This window comes from Carettochelys insculpta, chromosome 11 (assembly GCF_033958435.1).
Source record: "Carettochelys insculpta isolate YL-2023 chromosome 11, ASM3395843v1, whole genome shotgun sequence".
NCBI classification, from domain to species: domain Eukaryota; kingdom Metazoa; phylum Chordata; order Testudines; family Carettochelyidae; genus Carettochelys; species Carettochelys insculpta.
This window is the reverse complement of record NC_134147.1, coordinates 13427833-13446318: the sequence shown is the minus strand read 5'-3', so window position 1 is coordinate 13446318 and position 18486 is coordinate 13427833. Positions and strand designations below refer to the sequence as shown.

Sequence of the window (18486 nt, the reverse complement as noted above, 5' to 3'; positions counted from 1 at the left end):
GGAGCTTTGCTCGGGGGAGAGGCTCTGTAACAGGCCTCCTAACACTAGCTGATAAAGCTCAACTCATTAACATAAGATTGCCTAAAATTGCCTATGCATTCCTGTCACTATCTCTTGTGGCCTACTGCCAGTGTAGCCTTGAAGTCTTGGCAAGCATGCCTTGTTCTGCAGTAGTTCCCATGGCAGGGTTAGTTATTTTGCAGCTTTTCACCTTGCACAGACTGGTCTGTTTAGATTCTCCTGAGGATTCACAGAGGGGTCGGACTGCACTCTCGACCGTTACAATGTCTTCTCGCACCCTACAATTGGATTTCCCCATAAGTGATTTCCATCAAGTGTTAGCACTTGTTTGACAAGGGCTTTTTGAACCATTAGGCTGCAGCCCTTATTTTCTTCTGGTCTTGCCCTGGGAAATGAGGGAACTAACTAGGCCACGACTGGGGCATAGGGTGGAGCCCACACACAGCAGCTAGGAAACAAACAGGCACCATAATTTATCTGTTATAAGTTCACAGACTCCAGTGAAATTTTAATGGGATGAGGAGCAAGGGTTAAAATTGGCCTGGTAAGTTTCATCCTCTTTTTATACTTCTGCAAAAATATGAAATGGCTTACATTGTTCTAGAACTGAGCCCCAGGGCTCCTCTCTGCTTCCTGACTCCTGCCCTCCTGCCCACACACCCAGTCCTGATTTACAGCAGCTCACTCACATACCCCAGATCTCCCCCACCTACCCTCAGCCCCCTGCTCTGGCTCCTGCACCTCTTCCTCTCTCACTACTAGCGCACACTCTGGAGGACAACAAGAGGAGGAGAAGTCAGGCACTTTTATAGAGCAATAACCACTTAATTGTTGGTATATATTTTTAATTTTTACCTATTTTTGTTACAATAGTGCAGTATATCATTTAAACTGGTGTGCAGTCAAATTAATGTTATATTGAATGTTTGGACTACATAGTTCTAATGGATTGCCATTGAACTGGCTTAACATAAAGCAATTTTACCAGGTGTTCCGTATTTCACTTAGGGAAATATGGTCCCCTTAATTAAAATAAAGATAGGCACATGTGTAAATGGCTCCAGCATTGATGCCTAGTAATGGCTCTGAAAAGAAGGTTCATTTTCCACTACTAAATGTAATTCAACAGTCAAAGTACTTACTGTGATCTAGACAGTGTGAAAGGTATGGATAGAGACAATTGTCTTATGAAAGTAGCACATCATCTTGAGAGAAACTAATAATCTTCTGAAAAAGTAGTGCAACAAAAGACAGATTCAGAGATACTGTGTTTCAGCAACAGCAACGAAGGGTCCTGTGGCACCTTATAGACGAACAGAAAAGTTTTGAGCATGAGCTTTCGTGAGCACAGACTCACTTCATCAGATGCTCTGTGTTTCAGCAGAATCATGTTCCAGAAGACTACCAAATTGCCAGTTATACTTAGTACAGAGAGAAACCAGAAACTACATGGGTGTGTCTACACTTGCATTCCTCTTTCGAAAGAGGTATGCAAATGAGGTAAATCAAAATGCAAATGAGGTATAAATTTGCATATTCTAATTTCAAAAGAGCTTCTTTTGAAAGAAGAAAGCCAGTGTGGACACTGCACTTTCGAAAGCAAACCCCATCTTCAAAAGAATCCTTCTTCCCATTAAATATAGGGAAGAAGGATTCTTTCAAAGGTGGGTTTACTTTTGAAAGAGCAGTGTCTACACTGGCTTTCTTCTTTGGAAAGAAGGTATTTTGAAATTAGAATATGCAAATGAGGTGTCAAATATGCAAATTTGTGTCTCATTTGCATTTTTTTCAAATTGCCTCGTTTGCATAGCTCCTTCGGAAGAGGAATGCAAGTGTTGACACACCCTATGTTGCTGAAGTATTGTCAGAAGTACTGACAGAATTTGAAGGCCCAGTTCCAAGGATAGATGACAAGACATCCAATTTAAAGGCAAAAGCCCTCTAGGAAGGAATATTTGTAAAGAGGAGATGATCACAACCAGTGCCAATCCCAGCTGTAGAGAGCTGTTGTGGAAGGGAGAAGTGAAGCAGCTCAATATTTTCTAGTTATTTCTGTGGCTATGTCTACACTAGCCAAAAACTTCAAAATTGCCATGCAAATGGCCATTTCAAAGTTTACTAATGAGGTGCTGAAATATATATTCAGCTCCTCATTAGCATGCAGGCGGCCGCAGCACTTCAAAATTGACGCAGCTCGCCACTGCGCAGCTCATCCAGACAGGGCTCCTTTTCAAAAGGACTCCGCCTACTTCGAAGTCCCCTTATTCTCATCTGCTCATAGGAATAAGGGGACTTCAAAGTAGCCAGGGTCCTTTCTAAAATGAGCTCTGTCTTGACGAGCCATGTCAATTTCAAAGTGCTGCGGCCACCCGCACACTAATGAGGCGCTGAATATGTATTTCAGCACTTCATTAGTAAACTTCGAAATGGCCATTTGCATGGCCATTTCGAAGTTTTTGGCTAGTGTAGACATGGTCTATAATTAGGTTAAAACAGTTTTTGTCTTTCTTTTTATACCTTTTCTGTCAGTTAGAAAGAGTTGTGTATTGAGAAGAGGTTCAACCGTATGAGCCTTGCAGTCTCTTCTTACCCCATGATTCTTTGATTCTAAGAATCAGTGGTCCTGACACTCCATTGCATTGAATCTTTATCTTTGTACAAAGTAGATATAAAAAGTTACCATCATATGGGTACATCTACACTAGAAGCACCTGCCTACAGAAGTTACTGTTGGATGTTCCAACAAAATTTTTGTCGACAGATTGTGTCTACACTTGAAAGCAGATCCATCTTTTGACCTGCTCGGCTGACAAAAGGGCCCCCCGGAGTGTCTATATGGTTTTTGTCGACAGTTTCTGTCGACAAAATGCATTTTGTGTGTAGACACGCTGCAAGTTTTGTTGAGAAAACCCCAGTTCTGTCTACAAAACTCTCTAGTGTAGACATAACCTGTGTCTAGGCAAGACAATAGAGACTAAAGTGCAACAAAAGTAAATAGGTGTTTAACGTCAACAGGCAACAGAGGAAGTTGTTAAAGAAGAAGCCACTTGTTTGCTTGCCAAATTTGCAAGAGTGGTTGTAGTACTGCAGGGGCACAGCAACACTTAATAGTGGAGGTGCTGAAAGCCAGCCCCTTTAACTGTCTGCCCCCATGCCAACCTGTGGATGGGCAGAAGGTGAGCACTGAAGCCCTGGGGCTGAGAGTTTGGGCCCTGACTAAACCATGCAGGTACTGCAGTGTCCCCTGCTGTCCTAGTTCCCATACCTATGAGAGGTTGTGCCCAGCTACATGGCTCATAGTAATGCCTCCTTTGTTTTGTGGCCCCAATTCCTCCATAAAGTGTTAAAATCCACAGAATCTAAGATAGTGGTGACACCTTTTGAGTCTCATGCTCTGGGCACACAGAAAGTGCAGTGATGTTAACAGTATGAAGCCATAAAATAAAATAATATATATGATTGATAGTTGTGTAATTGTAACTCCTTGATGCATGAGGAATAAAAATGATTACAGCCAAACTCCAGATGTTTCCTCTCCCAGAAATACACACGTGTGTGTGTGTTGGTTCTATTCTTTTATTCAATGCACATCTCCATGTATAGCTGTTCAAAATTATCCATGGAAGACATGCTGATTTTTTGCAATTTTTATCATAAGTCTCGTGATAGGCAATAAATACCATTTTAAAAGTTCTCATGAATTTGTGATGTCTGCCTTCAATCCCCCAATGGTTTTCTGTTATCAAAAATAGCCACTGTTTCCCATTACTCTCAATAGAACTGACAATATCTGCAGGGGAAAATGAAGCTGCCTGTAAGAGAGAGAGATTCTATGGATTTGTAGCCAGGTTCCTCTTAGGGAATCTGATGATCCCTTGGTAACCTTTTGAGAGCCAGTCAGAAGACAGGAAAATAATGAACGTACTGGGAAAGATAGTGGGAGCAGTGGGAAACAGAGGGCATTAGGAAATATGACAGGAAATTGGGGCATGCAGTGGAATGGCAAGAGTGGAACACAGAGAGCAGCAGGAGTATGTGGTAGGGCAGTGAGATACTCTGGTGATAGCAGATTGAGGGGAAAATAGGGGCAAATGAATATAGGGTTTCAGTGGAGGTTCGGAAAGTGGTGAGGAGTGTGGGGAGAGAATGTGAATGGTGTTGCTGCCTGGCTTGCTTGCACTGGGAAGGAGACAGAGAGGGACAGAACGACCACTCTGCACATCACTAGGAAGTAAAGAAGGCAAGTGGAGTTCTCGATGAGTGGCGGACATAAGGGCCTTCAGTTTCTGTGCATGTTTAAGGTTAAGCAATAGGATTTATTACTGGGAGGATCTTTTGATCTTCTTGAGCTTCTTTAAAATCGATGTCATGATTTTAGGGAAGGGGAACAGACTAAGGGTGCTGTGTTTGGGGTTTTTTTTGTTTTGTTTTTTGTTGTGTTTTTGGTTTGGTTGGTTGGGTTTTTTTATGCATGTGTTTGCCAATACTTAACATACAAATCCTCAGCTATGAATATTGGTGTTGGGCCTTCAAATAGACATAGTCATATAAATAAACCAGTGTCTTTAAGGAAGAGGATTTCATTATGAGAAGATAATGTGGCTTTTTGGCAGCTGGGTTGTGAGCTGGTGGGGTGAGTATCCAAGTGTCTGTCTGTCTGTGAACATTTGTTTGACTGTATGTTGGGCAGTTTGAAAAGTTTGATGCATTGGAGAGGGTCCAGCAAAAGGCAACCAAAATGATTAGGCAGCTGGAGCACATGACCTATGAGGAGAAGCTGAGGGATTTGGGCTTATTTAGTTTACAGAAAAGAAGAGTGAGGGAGCATTTGGTACCTGCCCTCAATTTCCTGAAGGGTGGTTCCAAAGAGGATGGAGAGAGGCAGTTCTCAGAAGCGATGGATAGCAAAACAAGGGGAAATAGTCTCAAGTTACACAGCAGGAGATGTAGGTTAGATAGTAGGAAAAACTGTTTCACCAGGAGGGTGGTGAAGCACTGTACTGCATTTCCTAGAGAGGTGGTGGAATCTCCATCCCTAGAAGTTTTTCAGTCCCAGCTTGACAAGGACCTGGCTGGGATGATTTAGTTAAGGTTGATCCTGTTTTGGGCTCAGTGTATCCCCATCAAGGGAGTGGCTGTATAACAATATACCATCTGCTTAGTATTTGAAGCATCAGGTGTTTTCAGTGATATGTAACTAGCACCTTTACAGCAATTTTATAGCTCTTCACAATACCAAAGCTTAAAATGTGTATAAATGAGCAGTCAAGGAATCTAGTCACTTTCCTCTGATTGTTCATCACTCATACCTATTCTACATCTATACTGAACACCTACAATTTGCGAATTTGTCCCTTTCTCTTGGCAGTCACTCAGTAACAAGTAGGACATCTTCATATCACCCTTCTATTTGTGATCCCATTGATAGCTGACCAGTCCAAAAGTTTAGGAGAGTAGTATGCAGAGGACAATGCCAGTGTATGACTTCTTTTAACATGGGGGAAATGTTGAACTGCAGCCACCATGTGATCAGCCCATGTCCAGTGGCATAGGATCCACAACAATTGTGAGCCTCTTGTCCCCTGCAGGCTTCATCTACCTTCTCAGCTGTTGTAGCATTACCCTTGCTATCTACTTGTTCTGCCACTGAGGACTTCTAGGATTGTTCCCCATCTGGATCCTCCCCCTGGACTTCCTGCCATGCATGACCCTGCTAGGAGTATGCAAGCCCACTTACCATGACGAGGTGACAATGACACTGTAATATTACATTATTTATTAAAGGATTTCTTTCCAGTGATATTTCTAATAGCATTTAATTAATAGATAATTTTGAGAGTAGTACCAAAACATCATAAAGATGTAAAACTGGAAGGGATCTGGATAGGTCATCTAGTCCAGTTCTCTGCACTGAGGCAGGACTCAACAGAATCTACACTATCACTAAAAAGTGTTTGTTTACCTCTTCTTAAAACTTCTAGAGAGAAAGATTCCCCAGCCTCCCTATGTAAGTTGTCTCAGTGCTTAGCCACTCCAATGGTCAGAAAGTTTTTCCTAGTATTAACCTAAATCTCCCTTACTGCAATTTAAGCCCATTATTTTTTCCTTTTCCGCAGTGGATAGGAGAACAATTCATCACACTCTTCTTTATAACAATGTCTTCTTGTGTTATCAAAGACTGTTTTCATGTCCTCTCTTAGTCTTCTGTTCTCCAGACTAAACAATCCCAGCTTTTTCTGTCTTTCCTCATAAATCATCTCTTCTAGATCTTTAATCATTTTTGTTGCTCTCCTCCAGTGACGTTCTTCAGTTTATCCTCACCTTCCTGGAAATGTGGTACTCAGAATTGGATGCACTACTCCAGCTGATGCCTTATCAGTGCTGAGAAGAGTGAGAGAATTACTACTTTTGTCTTGCTTACAAATCTCCTGCTAATATATACAAGAATGCTGTTGACTTTTTTGCAGCATTATCACTTTTTTGACCCACTTTTAGTTTGTGGTGCACTCTAAGCCCCAGATTCCTTCCTAGGCAGTTGTTTCACATTTTGTACTTGTGAAATTAATTATTGCTTCCCAAGTGAAGTACTTTTAATTTGTTCTTATTGAATTTAATCCTATTTATTTCAGACTAGTTCTCCAGTTGGTCAAAAATAATTTTGCATCTAACTTTATGCTCAAAAGAGCTTTCAAGCCCTCTCAGTGTGGAGTCATCCTCAAAAATGTATCATTATCCAAATTATTTATGAATATATTGAGTAGAACCAGGTCCAGAATAGACCCCTGCAGGACCCCACTCAATATACTTTTCCAGCCTAAGTGTAAATTATTGATACCTCCTGAGCTCTTCTTAGGCTATATTTTCCTGGTTGCTTGGCTATGTCTACATGTATTTTGTTTCAAAAAGAAGGGTTCTCTCAAAAATGAGGTTTGTTTTTGAAGGAACTCCATCTACATGGCTGTTTTTGTTTTCAGAAAAGCCTCTTCTGGAAGTGCAATTGCGTGAGATTATGCAAATGAAGCTTGAGATTTGTAAATTGGCGCTTCATTGGCATTTTGATCTAACTCATCTGCATTCTGCTTTTGAAAGCAGAATGTGGTATAGGCATAGCCCTCATGAGAAGGTCATGCCAGAGAGTATCAAAAGCCGTACTAAATTCAAGATATGCCACGTCTGGTGCTCCCTACCCCCATACACAAGGCTTGTAACACTGTAAGAGCAGGATATTAGGTTCCCTGAACATTTGTTCTTGAGAAACCTATGTTGACTGTTACTTGTCATCTCCTTACCTTCTTGGTGATTACAGAGTGATTCTTTTCTCCGTTATCCTTCTGGATACCAAAATTAAGATGACTGGTTTATAATTCTTTGGGTAATCCTTGTTCCACTTTTTGTAAATACGTATTGTATTTACCCTTTTCTGGTCCCCTGGGATCTCTCCAGTTCTCTATAGGTTCTTAAAGATAACCAGTAATGGTTCCAGAGATCTTTTCAATCAGTTCCTTAGGTAGTCCATGATATATTTCATTGGGCCCTGCTGACTGGAAGACATCTAGAATGTCTAAGTAATTCTTAACTTGTTCTTCCTCTGTTCAGATCCTCCCCCATTTACACTGATGTTCACTGTTAGCCTTCCCAACCCTGCTTCCCTTTCTGGTGAAAACCGAAACAAAAAAACATTGGGCCACTGCTTCCTTTTCTGTTATTGTCTTACCCTCTCTTTCCGCAATGAGCCTGCTTGTCCTGTGTCTTCCTCTTTCTTCTAAGGTATTTATAAAATGTTTCCTTGGGTTTTTTCCCTTCGCTATTTTAATTATTTTTCATGTCTTAGCCTTTCTAATTCTATGCTTACGTGCTTGTGTGGGGTTTTTGTTTTGTTTTGTTTTGAATAGTCATTGTTCATTGTATGGCCTACTTTCCATTTTTGTATGACACTTTATTGAGTTTCAAATCATTGATCTCCTGGCTAAACCATGTGGTCTATTACCATACTTCGCTTATTTTCCATACATTGGGAATAGTTTGCTCTTATGCCCTTAATAATGTCTCTTTTGAAAAACCAACTCTTCTGAACTTTTTCTTCTCCCGTGAAATTTTACTTACCAATTTTCTGAGCTTGCTGAAGCATGCCTTATAGCAGTCCATTGTCTTTATTTTCTGCTTTGCTTCTTACCATGCCTTAGAACTGTGGTACTGAGTCCATGGGTCACGAGTTACACATGCCTCTTTCAGGTGTAACCTGTTGGTCTTCCAGGCTCCTTTGGAGTCCTGAAAACAGCTGAGTCCCCCTTCCTTCCCTTTCTTCTATGAGCATGGCAAATCAGCTTGTTGGAGAAACAGGACTAGTCGAGAATTTCCAGCAGATCTAGAGAAGTTACTATTCTCCTCTATTCAGCACTGGTGAGGCCACATCTGGAGTTTTGTGTCCAGCTCAGTGTCCCCCAGTATAGAAAAGATGTGGATGCATTGGAGAGGGTCCAGCAGAGAACAACGAAAATGATTAGGGGGCTGAAGCACATGACCTATGAGGAGTGGCAGAGGGATTTCGGCTTATTTAGTTTGCAGAAGAGAAGTCTGAGGGGTGATTTGAAAGACACCTTCAGCTTCCTGAAGGGGAGCGCCAAAAAGGATGGAGAGAGGCTGTTCTCAGTGGTGATGGATGGCAAAACAAGGAGCAATGGTCTCAAGTTGCAGAGATGTAGGTTAGATATTAGGAAAAACTATTTCACTAGGGCTGTGTCTACACTAGCCAAAAACTTCGAAATGGCAATGCAAATGGCCATTTCGAAGTTTAGTAATGAGGCACTGAAATACACATTCAGCACCTCATTAGCATGCGGGCAGCCACGGCACTTCAAAATTGACGCGGCTCACCACCGCGCAGCTCATCCAGATGGGGCTCCTTTTCTAAAGGAACCCGGCTACTTCAAAGTCTCCTTATTCCTATGAGCAGATAGGAATAAGGGAACTTTGAAGTAGGCGGGGTCCTTCCAAAAAGGAGCCCTGTCTGGATGAGCCGCGCGGCAGCGAGCCGTGTCAATTTTGAAGTGCCGTGGCCGCCCTCATGCTAATGAGGTGCTGAATATGCATTTCAGCGCTTCATTAGTAAACTTCGAAATGGCCATTTGCATTGCAATTTCGAAGTTTTTGGCTAGTGTAGACGTAGCCTAGGAGGGTGATGAAGCTCTGGAATGCATTACCGAGACTGGTGATAGAATCTCCAGCCCTAGAGGATTTTAAGTCCTGGCTTGACAAAGTTCTATCTGGCCTGATTTAGTTGGGATTGATCCTGCTTTGGGCAGGAGGCTGGACTTGATGACCCCCTGAGGTCCCTTCCAGCCCTAGAGTTCTATGAATCCATGTGCTCAGAGGTAGAGCAAGCTCCAGGAGGGAGATGTTTAATCCTTGCTGGCTCTGGCTCAAGGGATGAGGCTATAAAGGATGTTGCAAATAGCATTCCTGAATGGAATGGTAAAGATGTGGGTGGGAGGGAATGACATAAACAATATAGTGAGCTCAGCCAACCCATAGAGTCTGATCAGCCTTCTGTGTTTGCTAACATGAGGACCCCAGTTAAAAACCAATTTAGAATTCTTTGAACAATCGTACATTCCTCTAGGGGAGGTTAGTACCCCCCTGCTGTTGGCACAAAACTACACATGGAGAAAGCAAAGAAAAATGCAAGCATGAAGACTAGTAGAGATCCTTTAAAGAGGAGTGGGAACATGATTATTCTCCAGGAGTGGAAATAAATTTATCTGCTTAATATGTGACAATACCATTACCCAATTCAAAAAATTTGACAGCCAGACAATTAAGGACATGCAATAAATACATTAGCGAAGCTGAGATTGCATTGTATTGAACATGTATTTGAAAAATTTAGAGTATTTGGTTATATTTATAGTTCCATTGTTTAATATCATGGTATGAGTGTTTTTGATGGTGTGGTGCACAGAACACACAGTAGTTACACAGCTCTTTTGGAGGTTGTAGATGTGGCTCCAGAGTCACATAACTGTGCGTACGAATGTCTTAGAACCATGAACTCATCATTTTGTAATCACTTTCACCTAGGCTGCCTTCCACTTTCAAATTCTCAGCCTGTTTCTCCCTGTTTACCAGAATCAAGTTTAGAACAATTTCTGCCCTACCTATTGAATTCCAATAACCTGTAAGGTAATCTGTGGCTCATTCTATTTTCCAAACAGGTTTCTGGATGGTTGAAATCCCCCTTTTGCAGCAAGCTGTGTGCTTTGGATGATTTTTGTTGTTGTTTAAATAAAGTCTTACCCACCTCCATTTCCTGGTTAAGTGGCCAATAATAGACACCCCCCCGCACCAGGCCACCCCCCACCCCTTTTTTAACCTGTTATTCTTCCACAGAGACTTTCTATAGGTCTCTCTTTCACTTCTGTCTCAATCTTAGATATACAAGGCAACATCTCCTGCTTTTTCCCTGTTCTTCCTGAAATAATCTGTCTTTCAATGCCAGTGTATTAGGGATGTGAAGTATCCCACCAAGTATACATGATGCCCATTATGTTCTGTGATTATTCACTGATATGTCTGGTTCTTCCAGATCATTTCCAGTAGTTCTTGCACTGGTGTATCTTTGTGTAAGGTGTTCATTACATTTCCCTTCTATATACCCTCTTGTCCCTTCTTTATGCCCGCTGTCATTGCTCATGTTCCCTCTAGACTGTGAATGTCCACACATATCTCCAGGTTCTACTGCAGGCTTTTGTCACTAAACCTTCTGTAAGGCCTACCTTGCCAAGTTAGCTAGCCTGTATCTAAAGATACTCTTCCCTTTCCTTGATAGCTGGTCCCCCATTTCTGCTCAGCAGTCCTTTTCAGAGCAGCATCCCATAGTCAAGGAGCTAAATTCTTCCTGGCAAAACCATTTGTACAGCCATGCCTTCACCTCCGGAGTATATGCATCCCTACCTGAGCTCATACCCTGGGCCAGAAAGATTGGTGAGAATATCACTTGCATGCCCAAGTCCTTCGTTCTCACACCTAGGTACCTGTACTTGCTTCTGGTCTGCCCAGGGTCATACCCTGCAGTACTATTAGTCCCCATATGGATGAGCAGCATTTGATAGTCAGAGGGTTGGATGATCCTGCAAACCCTTCTGTGACATCTCAGATGCAGACTGGAGGCTGGCAGCACACCTTTAGAGAATCAGGTCAGGCTGGCAGATGGGTGTGTATGTCTCCCATAGAAGGGAGCTGCTGAGCACCACAGTTCTTCATTTCCTTTCTTCAGTGATGGCTGCGATTCTCCTGGCCCAGAGGGAGAGGAAGTACATAGTATCATCTCTTCCACTTTTGGAGATTCCTCCCCCTTGTTGCTGGTGCAGCATATTGGTTTTTCTTTTAATCTCTATGGACAGTGTTGGGAGCAGAAGTGCTGCTCTGCCTGCTGTCAGATGTAGCCAGCAGCCAGTTTCCTTCCAGTGAAGGAGCCATTTAATCCTCGGTGGGTGCACCTGCAATTCTCACCAGCTGGATTTTTGAACTTTCTCCTTGACCTTGGAGGTCTCCTCTGCACAGATGTTCTTGTCACCTCCTCCAGTAGCTCTCGCTATGGAGGATTAAAGGGTAGAATAGCATCTCGCACTCTGATCTTGCAAACACGTATTAAACTATTTAAACTGTATTTGTGTTAGCTGCTTGCAGGATAGGACCTTTAGAACTGTAGATCCAGCAGGCAGTGAAAACCTAGTAATTGGGAAAGGCAGAACACCATAACGGAGTTCTATGGATGTGTCAAAAATCAATGAAGGTCACATAAAGTAATCATTATGTTACTTGTTTAAATAAAATCAGGCTGTTAATGTCTGAGCTTCAGCAAGTCTCATGAAAATGGAAATGTTGCTAATTTTTGCTTACTATATCGTCTATATTGCAGAGTATATTATTTTAGAGCTAATGTTGTAAAATGTATCTACACTGTGTGAAAGATAATTAATGCATATTTGTTTTATGTATGTGGATGGGGAATTGTCAGCGTGCACTTGGCCTTCACAGCCTCCTGCTAGAGGCCATCCTGCTCTCCTGCACCTGACCCCCAGGACATACTTTTTTGAGAGGGAAAGAACAATTGGAATTAGACTTTGAACTTGCTCAGAGAAGCATTCTGGGAGCAGCCATTCAGGAGCCATTGAGATCTGATCCTTCAGGAACTAGAAAGGCTGGGGATAAACAATAGGCAGTCAAGACTAAGCAGGCTGAAATGAAAAGAGCTGCCTGCTGAACAGAGTCTAGAATGAGAAGACCTTTTCCACAATATTATTCAAATTGTTGCAGTGAGTTTCTGTTCTTTAAATGAGTCTGAAGACTTGCAAACTCCCTTCATATTGCCATTCATGATTTTATATTCCCCATTAAAAGGGGGACAACTGAAACTACTTTATTTCTAACATTCAATAAAGATAATGCTCCAGAAAAAATTCTAGGAGCCCTGCCGAGCAAGATAAATCTGCACACAAGTGAAGAGCAGTTCTTTAAAAATCTTCTTAACAAGGTGTTTTCTTTTTTCTGCCTTTTTTGAAAGGCATTTAACATCCTTCTTATAGCCTTCCTACACACACATTCCTTCTGGTTTTGCTTGTTCAGCTATTTTATTTTATTTATAAAGCCAAATGTCTCTCCCTTGTTTTGTGAAGTTTTCTTTATGCATCTTTAGACATTGTGCTCTGGCAAACATGGCAGCTGATTGCACATTTTCCTGTGTAATCAACTGTTTATTGTACTTCACCATCAGTAATTTTCATGCAAATTACTTATATAACAAGACACCATCTAGACTTTTAGTCATAAAAGTCACAGATTCAAAACACAGTTGATTCCTAAAAGGCATGTAATTGCTTCAACTATTATAGTTTCCATTGGGAACCTATTCCTGAAGTTGCAAAAATAGCACATGTGAAATGACATTGTTACACACATAGTTATAATTTAATGTAAAGTATGATTCATTCTATGTTTGTTTCTAGGGTGCACTTGCTATGTGCTTTAACCTGGAAAAATCATAACTTCAGTTTGGTTATTTGCAAATTATGTCTAACATGGAAGCATTTGTTGGTTAGAATATATAGGACTGTGACTGTACCAAGAAATGCAATATATGTGTAAGTACCAGATGTAAGCAATTAACCAGTGAGATGTGTATGCTTTTTACACATGGACTCTTGTGCTGCAGGCAGTGTTAATGATGCATATTTCATTTAAATTACCAGTCAAAGTACAGTAAACCCTTGACATGCACAAGTTCGAGTTGCGCTTAACTCATATTAACGTGAGTTAAGTGCAACTCAAAATCTCGCTCCCTCAGGCCCTGGTTCAACTCACCCCCAACCCGCTCCCCCCACCCTTCATGCATCCAGTTCAACCCCCCACCATCCGGCTCACCAACCCCATGCATGGCTCTAGTTCAACCGCCCCCCCATCACATGTTGCTCCAGCTCAGCTCTGCCCCCTGCAGCCCTAACCCACCCCAGGCTTAACCCCCCTATCCCCCATCCATGGCCCCAACTTACTGCCAGGTTTAACCCTCCCCAACTGCTCCCCACAACCCCAGGACTTACCTTTCAAAAGGAGCTCCAGGTGCTCCTGCTGGTTCCCCAGCTGCAGAAAGTGTGTGCTGCCGGGGAAAAGGCCGCATCCCCAATTTACGTGAAATTCAAGTTATGCAAGGCTGTGTGGGAATGCAACCCTCACGTAACTCGAGGGACTACTGTAGTGCCTTTGAGGAAATGGGTTAAGAATTTATGCAGTTGAGGGGATTAGGTGGTGGCTATAGCTCAAAAGAAAAAAGTGGAAACATGATCTTTACAAATATATTTGGGAAAAACAGAATAAAACAACTTCTCTCCTATATTTTCATTCATTATGGAGCTTTTTAAAGTATATAGTTGGGCATAAGCCTAGATTGGAGAGGAGAAAAATCGTAATTTGATCCATTTTCTTTCCAAACTCTTTCTCCATGTTTGAACAAAAAAAGTATGAAGTTAAAATGCATTCTTGGGATCAGCTGAAAATCTACAAAGCCTATCTATATAGTGTGTGAAACCTCATAAATATTAACTTTATAAAATGAAATATAAAATGTAAAGTTGTTTACTGGATACGTCATACCTTCCTTCTAAACTTTACTAGAAATTGATCACTTACGTTTGCTCAAATCTCTGGAATTCTTATTCCCAAGGTGTAACAACCCACAGGGCTAAATATATCCCTAATGTAAGTGTACGAGAGGGCAATCTGAAGTCACTTGACTTCCACTAGGATTGTAAGAGGCCCTAAGGCTCTGTAAAGCCAATTAGTATATTCTGCATGTATGACAAAAAGGAGAAAACGTAAAACTGAATACACTTAATTTTAATGTGTTCTCTCATTTCATCTGACATTTCCCATGTCCTTAATTATAATGGCTGTTGGATTGAGTCAGATATCTCCAAGCCTTCAGGTGAGCATACTTTAATATTGTGATCAAGATGTATGCCTTGCGTATATTTATTTGTGCTTCTAGATCTCCTCTCACAAAAGTTTCAGGTTCAGTACAGCAGAGTCATAGTCATATATTTGTGACATATGCATTCCCTCCTACAGTAAGGGGTGTATCATCTTAATTGGTTTCCTTCTCCCTTTGCCTTTATGTTCGGAATCCCGAATGTGATGAAATCTATTCAGAATGCGTGCTAGTTTTATTACTATATTTATACAGGCATTTTCCCTTCATAACTTTGATTCAACTGGACTACATACAGGCTGTGTCTGCATGTACCAAAAACTTTGAAATGGCTGTGCTAATGGCCAGATTGAAGAATACTAATGAGGTTCTGAAATGCATATTCAGTGCCTCATTAGCATGTCACCAGCTGCAGCACTTCGAAATTGACATGTTTCGCTCCCGTGTGGCTTGGCTACCTGGGGGTCCTTTTCGAAAGGACCCCACCAACTTCAAAATCCCCTTATTCCTATGAGTTTATAGGAATAAGGGGATTTTTGAAGTTGGTGGGGTCCTTTCGAAAAGGACCCCCAGGTAGCCAAGCCACACAGGACCAAAACGCAGCAATTTTGAAGTTCCGCAGCCGGTGGCATGCTGATGAGGCACTGAATATGCATTTCAGTGCCTTATTAGTATTCTTCAATCTGGCCCTTAGCATGGCCATTTCGAAGTTTTTGGCAAGCGTAGGCACAGCCACAGGTAATTCACTGATTGGCATAAGAAAGAATAACCTCTCATTTTGTATTTACAGAGAAATAACTTGTAACTGCAACATTTAACTGCAAATCTGAGTTCAAAAGTAGAGCATTAACAAAAATAATTTCTTATGATTTAGACGTTTTGCATAAGAGATATTTAAGAATGTTAATATTGTGGGTAGCAGATGATTTATACCCTTAGGATTATGAATCTACTTTAGATGACCTGACCACCACCACTAACGTTAATGTATGCGTAGTTACCTATAAAAGAATGAGAGACTCCTTCCTCTCATTCTTTCAGGTTATGTCGTCTTGAACTTCAGCACAAGCAAGGCAAGTGACTGCTCAGGACCCATCTATTTTGTGGTAGCCTCAGCAATTGCCTGCAAGTGTAATTCATCTATGTGTAGAGAACCTGCCCATGGCCTATGAAACACTTAAGTCTTGTGTCAGCAATTTGAGAGGTTCATGGGCTTTAAGTGACTCATAAGACTTGCTCTGACACATTGCACAGGTGTGGAATTTACATACTCTTTCTGTTCTGTGGGAATTATATAAAGGAGGAAGACATACAACGTCTGCTTTGTTCCCATCCATCAGCACTTGGAAACACCTCCCAACCCAGTTCTTGGCTGAGCACTCTGAACCACTCTCTTGGCAGTCACTCAATAATGAGTAAGATGTCTTCATGTCACCCTACTTGGGAGTCCGTTGATGGCTGACCAGCCTGTTTCTTGAGCCGCAGGTCTGGTAACTGTTGAAAGGGCACTGGGTGGTTTTTGCCACTCTTTCTACTTCTCCACCTCTGCTCTTTTGTGGTGAAGCAGGACCTCTCCAATTGTGCCATCCCCTTATGGATTAAAGGCTACCATTAGTGTCATGACCTTAAACTTAAGTTTAGTGCTACATGCGCATGTTGCTACTTTTGACCTTCTAAAACATTGTTGGGAGTCTGATAGCTAAATTCATAAACACCCTGCTAGAAATGTATTCAGGTACTTGTACTGCCAAGATTCCTTGAAAATACCATGGATTTCATTATAGACAGGCAGAACTTTGCACAAGGTTGTAAACTTTAAGTTCTGTCACAACTCTTAACATCAAATTCTCCACATCAGATACATTGAATGGCCACAGTCACCCTGACTGATCACCCTAATTTACAATGGATGGTAACATCTGTCTTTTGCAGTAATTTTCTTACATATATACCTGGCTTCTTATTTCTTTTCCATTATATCTGATGAGGTGGGTTTTAACCACAAAATCTTTTGCCCTCATAAATCTATTACTCTCTAATGTGCTACAGGACTCCTCATTGTTTTTATAGATACAGACTAACATGACTGCCTCTGAGTCAAGTTCTCAGGTTATTAGATCCTTGCTTTTGTCAAGCTTTGCTTTATGTATTATTGTATTGTGATAAAAATAAAGAGTACAATTCTTAAGCAATTGCTTAGCAGATTCAGAATGGAAAATATTTTTAAAACACTTTTTTCTTTGGAAAAATAGTGTTGGCATCACTTTTTTTGGTGTTCTCTATACTTCTTGCTGAAAATAAGGCTGTATACCCATTAGACTTAACGCTTCAGATTTGGGGCGGACGTAATCCATAGTGAGGAATACCTGGTAGTCAAGATCAGAGAGAATGTGGTTAAGTAATGTAGACATGTTGAATGAGTGAAAATAGCATGTTTCAAATATCAGAGAGGTAGCCGTGTTAGTCTGTATCTTCGAGAACAACAAGAAGTCCTGTGGCACCTTATAGACTAACAGCTATTTTGGAGCATAAGCTTTCATGGGCAAAGACCTGCTTCATCAGATGCATGAGTGGTGGGTGTGTGGTTTCAGAGGGGTATTTAAAGAGTAGGGTCCCAGTAAAAGGAAGGGCCAGAGCTGACAAGGTCTATTCAGTCAGGGTGGAAAAGACCCATTATCAGTTTGTCACTCTTCTGCTTTCCTTAATAGTATAAGTTGTTGCAGGTGTTGTATATTTGGATATTCATGCATAACTTTCTCCATTAAAAATATTTCTGGACTCAGCCAATCCATTGGCACAGTCCCAGAACATGCAAACTTTTAAATTAATATGCTCTATCTTAGGATCAAACATTCAAATGTGTACTTATTTTATTTGCTCTGAACAGACTCCTCATAGACTCATAGAATGCTGGGGGCTGTAAAAGACCTCAGGAGGTCATAGAGTCCAGCTCCCTGCCCAAAGCAGAAGCAGGACTAACTAAATCATCCCAGCCAGGACTGTATCAAGCCACCACTTAAAAACGTCCAGGGAAGGAGATTCCATCACCTCTCTAGGTAACACAGTCCAGTGCTTTACCACCATCCTAGTGTTTCACTTTTTCCTAATATCCAACCTAGACCTCCCTCATTGTAATTTGACACCATTACTCCTTGTTCTGCCATCCATCACTACTAAGAACAGCCTTTCTCCATCCTCTTCAGAACCCCCCATTCAGGAAGTTGAAGGCTGCTATCAAATCTCCTCTGACTCTTCTCTTCTGCAAACTAAATAAGCCCAAGTCCCTCAGCCTTTCCTCATAGGTAATGTGTTCCACCCCCCTAATCATTTTGTTGCCCTCTGCTGGACCCTCTCTAATGCGTCTACATCCTTTCTATGATGGGGAGCCCAGAACTGGATGCAATACTCCAAATGTGGCCTCATCAGTCCCAAATAAAGGGGCATAATAACTTCTCTAGATCTGCTAGAAATGCTCCCCCTAATGCTCCCCAATATGTTATTAGCCGTGTTGGATACAAGGGCATTCTGTTGACTCATAAGCTGCGTCTACACGTGCACGCTACTTCGAAGTAGCGGCACCAACTTCGACGTTAGGCGGCGAGACGTCGAAGTCGCTAACCTCATGAGGAGATAGGAATAGCGCCCTACTTCGACGTTCAACGTCAAAGTAGGGACCGTGTAGACGATCCGCGTCCCGCAACGTCGAAATTGCTGGGTCCTCCATGGCGGCCATCAGCTGGGGGGTTGAGAGATGCTCTCTCTCCAGCCCCTGCGGGGCTCTATGGTCACCGTGTGCAGCAGCCCTTAGCCCAGGGCTTCTGGCTGCTTCTGCGGCAGCTGGGGATCTATGCTGCAGGCACAGGGTCTGCAACCAGTTGTCGGCTCTGTGTATCTTGTGTTGTTTAGTGCAACTGTGTCTGGGAGGGGCCCTTTAAGGGAGCGGCTGGCTGTTGAGTCCTCCCTGTGACCCTGTCTGCAGCTGTGCC

General features: G+C 41.9%; 1 protein-coding gene across 6 annotated transcripts in view; it reads left to right on the top strand.

Annotated features, from left to right (window-relative positions):
• IQSEC1 (IQ motif and Sec7 domain ArfGEF 1) overlaps positions 1-18486 on the top strand; it is a 723956-nt gene that overhangs the window by 337660 nt on the left and 367810 nt on the right. The gene's annotated exons all lie outside the window — the stretch shown is intronic.